Genomic DNA, 14,427 nt, shown 5'->3' with positions numbered 1-14,427 from the left:
AAAAAATATAAAATTCTAATTATTTGTAAAAGTAAAACTAAGAATCATTCCTTTCACAGAGATCTTCTTTTTCCTTACAGAGAAACAAAAAAGAACACACCAAGGCACTCGGGGCACCAATGCCTTAACATATGCTATAGGCTAAAGTCTGCTTAAATAAAATGACAAAAAAAATGATAAAATAATCATCTCTAAAGTTTCACTATGTAGGAAAAATAATGAACCTAACCTCGCTGTGTCTTTTTCTCTTTCTCCTTTTAACTCTGCTTCCAAATATTCAAATCAAATTTTTTGCAGAAATCAATCACAGATAAATTCAAAGTTTCCTGTGATGACCTGAAATATTGTAGCAGTAAAATTCCGTAACTGCGTGTGCTCTCAAATATCTACTAAATGCTTTATCTGAATACCCATATTGGTATAAAATCTAAGCAAATACCAGCACATTGCTTGGCTGGTTCATGACAAGAGATGGTTGTCAATTCCCACCCCACAACCCGTGTCTCCTGGTGGGCCTTTCTACAACGTTGGCGTAAGCCTGATTTAATATCATAGCTCCATATATAAAGCAAAAAATATTTTAATATCAATGAAGCTACCAATACATATCGCTATTAATTATAAATAAATAATCTTTATACATATTACCAATATCTAATCATATAAATAATAAAAGGGCTCATAACAAAAAGTGCAATCCATACAGTCCACTACAATCCCTGCAGTCCACTGTATGTACACCAGCTCCAATTGTGCCAATTCGTGCCAATCAGTGCATAGGCTTTACAATTTTCACTCAGTGCTCAAAATATTGGTGATGTGTATCCACTCCACCACCTAGAAAATGGCAATCCCTCTTAAGTCCTGTACACACGACCGGGATTCCCGGAGGTATAAAGTCCGCCGGGAATCCCAACGGGAAAATCGAGAACCTGCTCGGTAACTTTGCCTGTCTACACACGAGAGGTTTTCCCATCGGGAAAACTGCGTGAGAGCTTTGGCTGGGAATTCCGACCGTGTGTATGCTCCCTCGCAGTGTTTCCCCATAGGAAAACTGCCGGGTTTAAAACCGCCGGGATTCCCGGCAGTTTTCTTGTTGGCAAAACTGCTAGGAAGCATAGGCCTCGTACACACGACCGAGTTTCTCTGCAAAAACCAGCAAGAAACTTGCTGGGATTTTTTTTTTGCCGAGGAAACTGGTTGTGTGTACATTTTTCGACGAGGAAACTGTCGAGGATCCCGTCGAGCCAAAAAGAGAGCATGTCTTCTTTTTCCTCGACGGGAATGGAGAAACTTGCCTTGTCGAGTTCCTCGACAGCCTAACAAGGAACTCGACGAGGAAAACGATGTGTTTCGCCCGTCGAGTTCCTCGGTCGTGTGTACGAGGCTATATACATGGCCGGTTTTCCCGCCCAAAAGCTCTCTTGGCAGTTTTCCTGGCAGGAAAACCGGTCGTGTGTACGAGGCTTAAGAAACTAAGCTTGTCAAATGGATGTGACCTTAAAGGGGTTGTAAAGGTTCGTCTTTTATTTTCTAAATTGGTTCCTTTAAGCTAGTGCATTGTTGGTTCACTTACCTTTTCCTTCGATTTCCCTTCTAAATGTTTTTTTCATTTGTCTGAATTTCTCACTTCCTGCTTCTCCTCAGTAAGCTTTCCACCATCATCCGAGCGGTGGAAAGTCATTTAGAACAGCTTACTGAACACCTTACTCAGGAGGAATAGGAAGTGAGAAATTCAGACAAAGGAAGCAAAGAAAAAAAACCATTTAGAAGTGAAATCGAAGGAAAAGGTAAGTGAACCAACAATGCACTAGCTTAAAGTAACCTATTTAGAAAATAAAAAACAAACCTTTACAGCCCCCTTTAATTTAGTAAAAAGGTCAATAAGCACATTGTTCAGTTTGTATTATCCTCAGCGAAGGTCATATGGATGCTTCTCCTAACTTCCCTAAATATACTCCAAGCAATATCAGATGTAGAACAGAAGACATATTCCTTCATAGTGTAAATATAAATAAACAAAATATGCATACACGTGATGATAGTAACTTCGCTTCAACTGTATCATGACCGTGACAGCTCCAAATGGGGGTTTTGCAAATGTGGCTCATGCTAAGCCTGGCCGCAACTAGATTTACTATGTTTTTAATGTGACAACAATGGTCAATTGATTATGTGTGCTGCTCTTTAAAATGATTATCTCCAGTGCCCAGACACAGACCTGACCAGACCAGACCAGACATCTGACAGGCCGCGGTGTCAAAATTTAAGGGCCCATTCGCACTTTGCTGTTATGAGGTGTTGCAATAACACACGTGGGTTAAGTTAACCCTTTTTTAACCACTTCAGTCCCGGACCATTTGGCTTCCAAATGACCAGGCCAATTTTTGCTATTCGGCACTGCGTCGCTTTAACTAACAGTTGCGCAGTCGTGCGACTTGGCTCCCAAACAAATTTGATGTCTTTTTTTCCCCACATATAGAGATTTATTTTGGTGGTATTTGATTACCTCTGCGGTTTTTATTTTTTGCGCTATAAACAAAAATAGAGCATCAATTTTGAAAAAAATGCAATATTTTGTACTTTTTTCTATAATAAATATCCCCAATTTTTTTTTTTTTTTTAAAAGCAATTTTTTTCTCAGTTTAGGCCGATATGTATCCTCCTACATATTTTTGGTTAAAAAAAATCGCAATGAGCGTATATTGATTGGCTTGCGCAAAAGTTATAGCGTCTACAAAATAGGGGGTAGTTTTATGGCATTTTTATTATAAATTTTTTTTTTACTTGTTATGGCCACGATCTGCAAGTTTTTTTGTGACTGCGACATTATGGTTGACACTTCGGACACTTTTGACACTATTTTGGGACCAGTCACATTGATACATCAATTATTGCTATACAAAGGAACTGATTACTGTGTAAATGTGACTGGCAGTGAAGGGGTTACCCAGTAGGGGGAGGGGAAGGGGTTAAGTGTGTCCTAGGGAGTGATTCTAACTGTTAGGGGCGTGGCTTACTGTGATACATCACTGATCGCTGCTTCCGATGAGAGGGAGTAGATGATCAGTGCTGTGTCACCAGGCAGAACAGGGAGAAGCCTTGTTTACAAAGGCATACCCCTGTTCTGCTGTTCTGTGACCCGATTGCGGGACACCGGCAGGCATTGAGTCCGCGGGTCCTGCGGGCATGGTCATGGAGACTGCGGCGCGCACAAGCGTGTCACCGGCGGCGCCCGCCGCTACTCAGCAGCAACATGATTGTCACAGCTGGTTTTGTGTGTTCTGCAACAAGGGTTATTTAGAAAAACGATGCAGAAAAAATTGCAACTTGTTGCCCTGAATGACGAATCTGATTCTTTGATTAATTTTCCCAGAAAATAAATGATGAACCCTAGCTAGACACCATGGGCAACAACCCTTTTTTTAAATCATAAATAGCCATGCCTAATCTATTTTTACAGACTAACTCTAAAAACTATTTGCAAATAAAACTATAAACCCCATACTCTCTTTTCAATATGCTCCAAAAGCTGTTAAATAAAAATCAGTGTGTTGCCATCAGATAATAAATAATTCTTTATTCCCCCAAACATGCTGGAATGTAACCAGAACAAACACATTCAATGACCACTAGATGGAGTAGTTGTCTCATAGAGAACATCACATATAGGGAGAAATCACAACTTTCCAGAGCAATCATTTGTTCCATCCTGTAGCAATGCTCACTGTACACAGGCTTAGGCAATTAAGCTTGTGTATATGTTCCTCTAGGCAAATGATTACACTCCTAATACAGCAAAACAATAAACCCAACATTGATTTTTATTTCATGTCTTTGGATGTGTGCACTAATTCGGAAAATATTACTGAAATGTCTCAGCTAACAGAGTATAACAAAAATATCTGTTGCTTTCCCTTGCGTGGGAAATCTAAGGCATGTTTAAAGAGCAATTAAACCTCTGCAGAAAAAAAAATTGAATTTAAACTGGGCCCCAGGAACTTTTAGCCATAATGTGCTAGTGGGCACATAATATTAAATCATAATAGCAGACTTACCTGGATAGTGATCTCCAGCGCTGCGCTGTCAATGCTCCTGTCAGTCTACAATCGTCTCTCGATCTTCCTTCTTGGTTCCAACTCTTCGGTCACTTAATTTTCACAGAAAAAAAATGTTTTACTATCCAAAGTTAAAACAACAAGGGCAATAGATGGAAAGTTGAAAAAATTACTGAAGGTCTGCTTTAACCACTTCCTGACGGCCGTACGACTTTGTACGGCCGCAGTGTGGCTCTAAATCTCTGAGTCGCCCTCTTTTTACAGCCTCCGCTCCTCCTGGCCACTGGGGGGCGCGCGCGCGTGCCCGCCGCATCACTGAGGTGTCGATGCGCGTGCCTGCCGGCCGCGATGTCCGCCAGGCACCCGCGATCGTCAGTTACAGAGACAAGGACATGGATCTGTGTGTGTAAACACACAGTTCCACGTCCTGTCAGGGAGAGAGGAGACCGATCTGTGTCCCTTGTACATAGAGACACAGATCGGTCACCTCCCCCAGTCACCCCCCTCCCCCCACAGTTAGTAACACTATGCAGGGTACACATTTAACCCCTCCCTCACCCCCTAGTGTTAACCCCTTCAATGCCAGTCACATGTGTCCGCCATAATGTCGCAGTCCCAATAAAAATCGCAGATTGCCGCCATTACTAGTAAACAAAAAAAAAATAATAATAATTCTGTCCCCTATTTTGTAGGCGCTATAACTTTTGCGCAAACCAGTCGCTTATTGCAATTTTTTTTTTCACCAAAAATATGTAGAATACGTATCGGCCTAGACTGAGAATTTATTTTTTTAATTGGGCTATTTATTATAGCAACAAGTAAAAAATATAATTATTTTTTTCAAAATTGTCGCTCTCTTTTTGTTTATAGCGCAAAAAATAAAAACCGCAGAGGTGATCAAATACCACCAAAAGAAAGCTCTATTTGTGGGAAAAAAAGGATGTCAATTTTGTTTGGGAGCCACGTCGCACGACTGCGCAATTGTCAGTTAAAGCGACGCAGTGCCAGAAGCTGAAATTTCACCTGGGCAGGAGGGGGGTATATGTGCCCAGTAAGCAAGTGGTTAACTAATGCTAAACCTACTCACTGCCACATGCCAAGTCTAATCTTTCCAACCCTGTAAAGCAAAAAAATATACTTTATAATATACTTATGTCGTGCTCTGCAGCTGCTCCGGTCCACTCTCCAGCAACGGCTGCTTTGTGCAGGAAAGAACCAACAAGGGCTGTAAAATGCCTGGGAAGTGACGTCACCCATAGACTTACTATAGGGCTTCTGCTGTCAGCTGCCTCTCCTACACACTCCCACACAATGAAGCATCCAGGCCTGGATGGGAGAGGCCACAGAATGAGGATGTATAGCAATTATTTCTTTACAGAGCTAGATAGATTAGGATTAGACCCCTTTCACACTGAATTGCTTTGCAGGTGCTATAACGCTAAAAATAGCACCTGCAAACCGACCTGAAACAGCCACTGTTGTCTCTCCAGTGTGAAAGCCCCGAGGGCTTTCACATTGGAGCGGTGCGCTAGCAGGACAGTAAAACCGCCCCGCTAGCTGCCGAATAGCGCCGCAAAATCGACACTAAAGTGCTGCTAAAAATTGTGCTCTTTACCGCCGACGCCGCCCCCGCCCCAGTGTGAAAGGGGCCTTAGAGTGTGGCAGAGAGTAGGTTTAGAATTAGGTTTTGACTGAACTTAAAATTTTAGTGCCAGATTCACAGTAGAAATACGCCGGCGTATCTACTGATACTCCGGCGTATTTTCAAATTTGCCGCGTCGTATCTTTAGTTTGAATTCTCAAACCAAGATACGACGGCTTTAGGCTTTGATCCGACAGGCGTTCGGCTTCGTACGCCTTCGGATCGTAGGTGTAATACTTCGGCCCCCGCTGGGTGGAGTTCGCGTAGTTTTTAGCGTCGGGTATGCTAATTAGCTGTTTACGGCGATCCACGAAGGTACGCGCGTTTGTCGCATTCCCTTACGTCGTCGCTAGTCGGCTTTTCCCTTTTCCCGTCGCTAGTTACGGCTGCTATTTCATGGCTTATATTTAGACTGCCCATGTTAAAGTATGGCTGTCGTTCCCGCGTCAAATTTTTTTTTATTTTTTTTGCGTAAGTCGTCCGTGAATAGGAATGGACATAACGCACGTCGCCATTCAAAAGATTACGTCGGTGCAACGTCATTTCGCCCAAAGCACAGCGGGAAATTTCAAAACGGAGCATGCGCAGTACGTTCGGCGCGGGAACGCTCCTAATTTAAATGATACACGCCCCATTTGAATTAGGCGGGCTTGCGCCGGACGCATTTACGCTACGCGGCCGCAAGTTTACAGCCAAGTACTTTGTGAATCAAGCACTTGCGCTTAAAACTTGCGGCGGTGTAACGTAAATGGGATACGTTAGACTGCCGCAAATGTACCTGAATCTGGCCCTTAGTGACCAGGTTTAGATTTTCTTTAACTCCTTGGCGTATTCAAATATGTGGCCTCTCGGCGCCTGGGCCTTAGGCTGCATATAGTTCCTGGCACAGTTACAGCCACCTAACTGAAAGTTTTCAGATAACGTGACAACCAAACACGGCAGTCACGTGATCTTAAGTCCCGCCCAGCTCCCGGTGTCGTAAACCTCTTAAAAAGGGCCGGGAGGCGCCGGCGCTAAGAGGTCAACCTACCTTTGTGTACTAAATGCTTTACAGTAGGCACTAACAGGAGATATAAGTGGCTGCCAGTGCTGGTGTTTTGGCTGCCAGTGCTGGTGTTTTAAAATTGTAAGTTGCTTGGTTGTGCCTGGTGTCATTCACATACCTGGAACAACCATGCAAGCCAGAGAAAAGTCAAATAGTTCCTATCTTTATACTCATTCCAGCACAATGATTCAGAACATATTGAACGCCTGTTAAAGTCCGATAACTAGCATTTTTAAAAGGGGAGGGCAGCAATGGCAGCCTACGTGTTTCTTTCATGATAATTTCCTTTTAGCAGGAATTTGATCACTTTATAACTAATCATGTCGTAATAACACTAATGGTAGTAGAAGCAAATCTAAATACAATTGACTACATGAACATGATTAGCAATAATCACAGCATGGTGACTAGTTACTACTTTACCTACTGTATATTAAAACCAGCGTGAAACATATCATACAGCTTTGGCATACAGATGAGCTTGTTCATGCCTTGCAAGCTGTCAAAGCAATTGTAGAATTCCTCGTTTTATAGAGAATATAATGTGAAACAGCTACACATCTATTTATGTTAATTATGCTGGGATGGGGTGCATTTAATGTGTATGAATATTACTTTTTCTTCACCACTGCACCTAACAGATTGTCGGATTGAATGAATCTTGATTCTAAAATAAATGTTTTCTTTATCTATAATAAAGGCAATTCTAACAGCTTGAGATCCAGGCATGGAAAATAATCTACCATTCTTCAATGGATATTTGTATGTGTGTGTGGGGGGTGGAGAGTATGATTAAAGGTCAGCAGATTGCTGTTGGTATTTTGAAATTAAGACTTTGGTCACGAAGTTGAGTGGTTCTTGATTAGCAACGTGTAAAAGCGCGACCGCAGGCTAAAATAAAAAATCTAACAGAATATACAGTATGATTGGTCAAAACAGGAATTACAAATATTGTGATTTTAGGGGCACCCAGAAAATACCAATACAAAAAATAAAACTTTAAATGTTTATTATTTTGATAAATGCTTATTTTTTGTTTGATACTTTCTGAGTGCCCCTGAAATCCTGATATTTATAATTCCTGTTTTGACCAATCAAATCTATGGGATTTGGCACAATTTCTAACCAGATTGGACAATCTATGGTTAAGGAATATACGGTTGCCTTCTGGGGATCAGAAAGGATTTTACTTTTTTTTCCCCCCACTGGAGCAAAATCGACCATGCTTTATAGGGTTTCTTTTGCCTTCCTTTGGATCAGCTGTGGGTATAAGATTCTGTATATGAAGGTTTTCTATATATTCTACTTATTTTTATGTCTGTTGGTTGAGCTAGATTGTTTTTTTTTCATCCTGATTAATCGATCTTATTAATCTATGTAATCTATTACACAGTTACTATGTAACTGTGTAATAGATACCTTTATCCATGCCCAAAGGGCAAATGGATGAATCTTCTGCCGTTGCCATTGTATTCTAATAGCTGGCACTTACAACTTTCAGAATAGCCAATCAGCGGCTGCATTTAATTGGATGCAGCTGCTGTTCATCTGGTAATCTTTTGCCTAGCTTCTTGGCATTTTCAATCAAAGGATTTGGGGTGGGATGGTGCTAGAGCTAGAGTGAATTCCTACACTACAAAACTCTTCTGTTTTATTTTGTGAGAGCTTAAGTTCAAGAAATTTTTAAAGCCTTGATAAAACTGGCGAAGGCCCACTTTAAGACACGGGGGAGGGGATATTTACTAAAACTGGAGCACACAGATCCTGGTACAGCTGTGCATACTAACCAATAATTTTCTAACTTCTTCTTATTCAATTAAGCGTTGACAATAAAACCTAGAAGTTGATTGGTTACTATGCACAACTGCACCAGATTCTGTGTGCACCAGTTTTAGTAAATCTCCTCAATTATAACTTGGCTATCAGCAGAATAATAGAATACTTAGAGCCAAAGAAACACATTAATTGGCAGTATATATGTTTAGACATGCTGAACAATAAGTGGGTGAAACAATTGTATTCTCAAATGTCCAGGAAAGTCTTGTATTTATGGCACGCTAACAGAGAAAATAGTCAAGTTGTTAGGAAATAGGGATGAGCTCGATGTTGGGGTTGAACATAAGTTTGACTCGAACATCGGGTGTTCCAAACATTATGGGGCGTTTGCTGGAAATTCAAGCTTGTATTGCTGTATGATGATTGGCCAAAGCATACACCTGACCTGCATGCTTTGGCCAATCACAGAGCGCTCTGCTGAGAGAGCCATAGTTGGCCAAAGGCAAGGAGTCTTTGGCCAATCATGGCCCAGGGGGACTGAGTCCATGCCCTACACTATATAAGGCTGTTTACATAGTGGCTGTGTGTAGTGTTGGTGGCGTGGACAGTGAGTTAGCTTTAGTTAGATTAAACAGGCAGGTTATTAAGTTAGAGGCAGTGTATTTGAGATATGTATATATATATATATATATATATATATATATATATATATACTCTGCATCTAGTGTATCTTATAGCTACAGTGCATTCGGTGTACTGTTTCTAATACACTTCAGGCGGTGTATTATATAGATACATATATAATACATATATATATATATATATATATATATATATATATATGGAAATATATATGCAATACATTCAGTGTAGCCTATATATGCAGTGCATTTGGTGGTGTATACTTTCTAATACACTTCAAGCGGTGTACACAGTATCTAATACAGTGTGTACAGTTTCTACTACACTTCTGGTGGTATACACAGTATACAATACAGTGCAGCTATTGTACAGTTTCTAATACAGTGCAGGTGGTGTGCACAATATCTAATACAGTGTTTACAGTTTCAACTACACTTCTGGTGGTTCCCCTTAATATCCATACCAGACCTGAGGGGCCTCGTATTGGACTGGACTAGGAGGGGGGAAGCTACATCGTTTATTTCAATGATTTTTATCTATATTGCCGGTATCCGATAATACATTACAGCCGCAAGCAGTTTTAAATGCCATTTTTTCCTTTAGAAATTAAATTTTGCTGTGGTACTGTTATAACAATTAGAAAGATGTGCTACTTTACAGGCAGACAGAGGAGACCCCCCATTCACAATATTTAAACGGATATTTCATTTTTATTGTTTGACTTTAAGCCTTATTTAAATCACTGCTCCTAAAAAACACTTTTTTTTGCATTGATACATGTCCCCTGGGACAGGACCCGGGTCCCCAAACACTTTTTATGGCAATAACTTACATGAAAGCCTTTAAAATTAGCACTTTTAATTCTTAACGTTCATGTGGCATAGACTTTTTAACAGTGTTTGCATAATTTTTTTGCCTGTTTACATGTTCTGCTGCGAACCGTAACGGGGGTTGTTCAGCTTATCCCTATTAGGAAATATACCTCAAAAGCTAAAAAGGAGAAAACTTACAGAACCCAAGTTATTTATAAAACAATCATAGGACAGATGTAATAACCACATTTTAGCCACTAGATGGAGCTGGCAGTCATAGGAAGTCATACTATGAAAAAGATATGGGGAAAATTCATGCAGTATGGATGGATGCTTGTAACATTCATCCAACAAATGTTTTATAATTAGACCCCTTATAGCTTGCAATATATTGCAGCAACTAATTAAATATCTGACTGAGCTCAAACCTTTGTTTATTGGGAACAAAAAGTCTGCATCAGGTAATGCAATCTCCAATGTATAACAAACCAAGGGCAAGAAATCACAGTACCCAAAATGTCCTTTTTATGGAAACTACACTATTTGCCACAGTAAAATCTATAAAAATCACCAACCACAATTACCAAATAGATATTGATAAAGAAAATCATGCCAGCATTTGCTGTTGAAAGTGTATATATATACAGTACTACACCCAGAAGATTGGTGTAGCTATGGGCGCAAAGTTTGCGCCAAGTCTAGCCAACCTATTCATGAGTGAATGGGAGGATAAGTGGATCTATAATAACAAGAAAAAGGAGCTCATTTTTTACCAACGCTACATAGATGATATGTTTATGATATGGCAGGGCCCGGAGGAATCCCTTATAGCATTTTCAGTCTGGCTGAATAGTAATAAGAACAGCATTAAATTAGACTTCAATTGGAGTCAATTACAAATCCATTTCCTTGACGTTACAGTGATCAAGGGTCTTGGACAACTGTACACCAAAGCTTATTTCAAGGAAACAGACAGGAACAGCTACATACCGATACAAAGCGGGCACCACCCACTATGGCTCAAAAACATACCTAAGGGCCAATTCACACGTATCAGGCGTAACTGTACTAAAGATGATGACTATTGGGCCCAAGCCTCCATTATTAAACAACGATTCGTGGAAAAAGGATACAATTTGGAGCATTTAGATAATTGGATGAAAGAGGTGGGACAGACCACACAACAAAATATGTTGGAACCAAAAGATCGTGCACCAAATCAAGCCCATGAATGGGGCTTTATTTCTACCTATCACGAACAATATCATGAAATAGAAGCTATATTCAGAAAACATTGGAACATTCTGACTATGGACAGAACACTAAAATCGTCATTGCCCGAAAATCCACGCTTTATATACAGAAGAACGTCTTCTTTTGGAGACCAAATAGTAAAAAAGGTACTGGATCCACCCAAAAAAATCAAGATGTTTTGGGACAGAGCAGGATTTACAGCATGTAGGAGATGTAAATCATGCCAACAAGTATCCACACACCTGAGAGGACTCACCAGATTTACATCCACTGCAAATGGAAAAGAATTCGAGATTAAAGAATGTATCACATGCAAAACCACACATGTGGTATATGCCCTAGAATGCCCTTGTGGCCTAATGTATATTGGGCGCACAAAAAGAACTTTAACCAAGAGGGTATCGGAGCACATCTATAATATCACCATTGGTTACAAAGATCACAGCGTCTCGCTCCATTTCAGGGACAAACACGATAAAAATCCCATCGGATTGAAATTTTGGGGTATAGACCGTATAGATCGTAACTGGAGGGGGGCTAATATGGTCCGTGAGATATCCAAACGTGAGACTCAGTGGCTATATTGGACTAATACTCTAAGTCCCAATGGCCTCAACATAGATGTAGATCTCAATTGTTTCATTAGTGACCACTAGGGGAGTAAGGGGAGCTCTTCTGTTGTAAATATTATTATTTCAGATTGTGTGATAGAATATTTGATTAATATTCTCATTACTTTGAGGTGTATATCACACATACACAAAAGGATGTGCATAATAAATTTAAGTTGATCACACTGGTCATGTTTTTGACCTTACAGGCCATTGAGATCACTTAATAAATGTCCAAACTTGCCCAATGGTGTCTATAAATAAGTTTGGACATAATTAATATATACATGTGTCACTGCTAAGAAAATGACACCCTATATAATTTTATCTTCCAAAATAATGCATGAGGAGGAAAATTAATCAGTATGTGGTTTCTATTTGGTATATTTATACAATACAGTAATCAATTTTTAATGAATATTTTATTTTATTGTTTTAATAAATATAAGGTACATGGAGACTTTTTTAACATATATGTTGGATTTTAAATGTATATGCTGTTATTGTCAAAGTAAAACTTTTAATTGAGCAATATAAGCCGATATATGGCACATTAGTTTGGCTGCTAATGAATATTACTGTAATTATGTACAAAGGGATGTCAGTCATCACTATGTAATGGCGTTAGAAGTAATTTCCTTTGCTAATGTATTTTTCATTTTCCCGCTTTAGCGTATGGTACAATGGTGCCGGCGGGTCTGTATTAAAGTATGGACCCGCTGTAGCATCAGAGGTTACCATCTGCTATAAACAGATTGTACGTCCCAGCTGATCTAGCCTTCTAAGCATCGACATATGCAAATATCTGGATTACCCGCGATTGGCCGTTTGAGCCAGTGACGAGGGTACGAGGAGATGGAGCAGATTGGCTGGGACTCATGCTGTTGCTGACGATCCTGAGACGTTCGGGATTGGCAGTGGCAGCTCATGACGAGTCCAACAGAGGCGGAGCTGACTATGTTGGGACGTATCACACATAGGGAGGGGCGGACAATTAGACCTGTCCATTCCCATAAATAAGAAGCAGTCGTATCGTGTAGCCACGCCCTCTGAAGACGTGAGCCAATCACGAAACGCGTCAGGGCGTGTCTACACGACAAGCTTTCTTGCACCGATGCTGGTATTTACCCGGGACTTACAAAACAGGGGATAGAGATTTGTGAACATCCTCCCTGCGTGAGCTGATACCTAGTTTTGAGTGACAAGCCTTTTATGATTTTTAAGCGTGTAAGCATATGTGGGCAGCAGGGGTTTATTACTAACAATAAAAGGGTTTTATACTATCTAGTCTCCCTTTTTCTCCCTGCATGACCGTTGTGCTGCACCAATGTTCCAAGGAAACACCTCTTTACAACTGCAGAGAGTTAAATTGTAGCAAGAGTGATTCCACACCAGGATCTCATTACAGCTGACATCCATCCAGAGTTCTTGAGGAAACAAGCAGAGATCCAGGATTTATTATGCTGTCTTTCACCTAATATGTGTCTCCCTTTTTCTCCCTGCATGACCGTTGTGCTGCACCAATGTTCCAAGGAAACACCTCTTTACAACTGCAGAGAGTTAAATTGTAGCAAGAGTGATTCCACACCAGGATCTCATTACAGCTGACATCCATCCAGAGTTCTTGAGGAAACAAGCAGAGATCCAGGATTTATTATGCTGTCTTTCACCTAATATGTGGTGAGTACATTACCTATAGGGGGAAGATATCAGTGTGAAGCATACAGCCCTGTAGTGCTTGGAGAAGTTTTTATCTACAATTTCTGCTTTGGTAGCATTATGTGAATGGACACTTCATCACACATACAGTTTGGGTTTTGGACTGAGCTGTTTATATAAAGAGATTGATAGGAGCCGCCAAACAAATGTTTTGACCCTGAGAGCTTTTTTATCATCTCATTTAAGGTTATGAGATTCCTTTGAACTCATTAGTCACGCCAGTGACTTGAAAGCGCTGTTAATGTTTTATTAAGTTTTTACCTCTGATAACACATATTTTTTTAGTAATTGTTGATTTTATAATAGCCGCTATATACCTTGTAAATATTGTGACATTTTTTGATTATACCATTGAGCGCTGGGATTAGAGTAATTTTAGGATTATATCTGATATTTTTATATTGTTTTGAATTTTTTACCTATAGCGAACATGGACTCTATCAATTATCTAATTAACCGTCAAGTAGATTTGAAATCAGTGTTTTCCAATGATGGAGATTGGGAAATAAATGACGATTACAATACAACTTTGATTGAACTAGGCAACGCACTAGAAAAACAGGTGCGTACGTGGTGGGACATCTGCACTTTTGAGCACTACCTGAAAGAAAATATTATCATGCGTAGTCTCAGGTGGGATGTAACACCACAAGATGGGTTGGACGATGGTGAGTCCACCACAGAGTGGCTAGACTTCTTTAATGGAGTTGGCCGCAAGCTGCAACAACTTGTTCTCAAACGCAAAAAGAAAAAAATGATATTGCTAGAGAAAAAGATTGCAGAATTACAAACTAAATTAGATGCTATTAAAGGGACAGCACTATTAACCAACTTTGACAGTGAAATTAAGAAGAAGTTGGAAAAAATA

The sequence above is a fragment of the Rana temporaria genome, chromosome 3 (genome assembly GCF_905171775.1).
Source record: "Rana temporaria chromosome 3, aRanTem1.1, whole genome shotgun sequence".
Lineage (NCBI taxonomy): Eukaryota > Metazoa > Chordata > Amphibia > Anura > Ranidae > Rana > Rana temporaria.
This window is presented reverse-complemented; position numbering follows the sequence as displayed.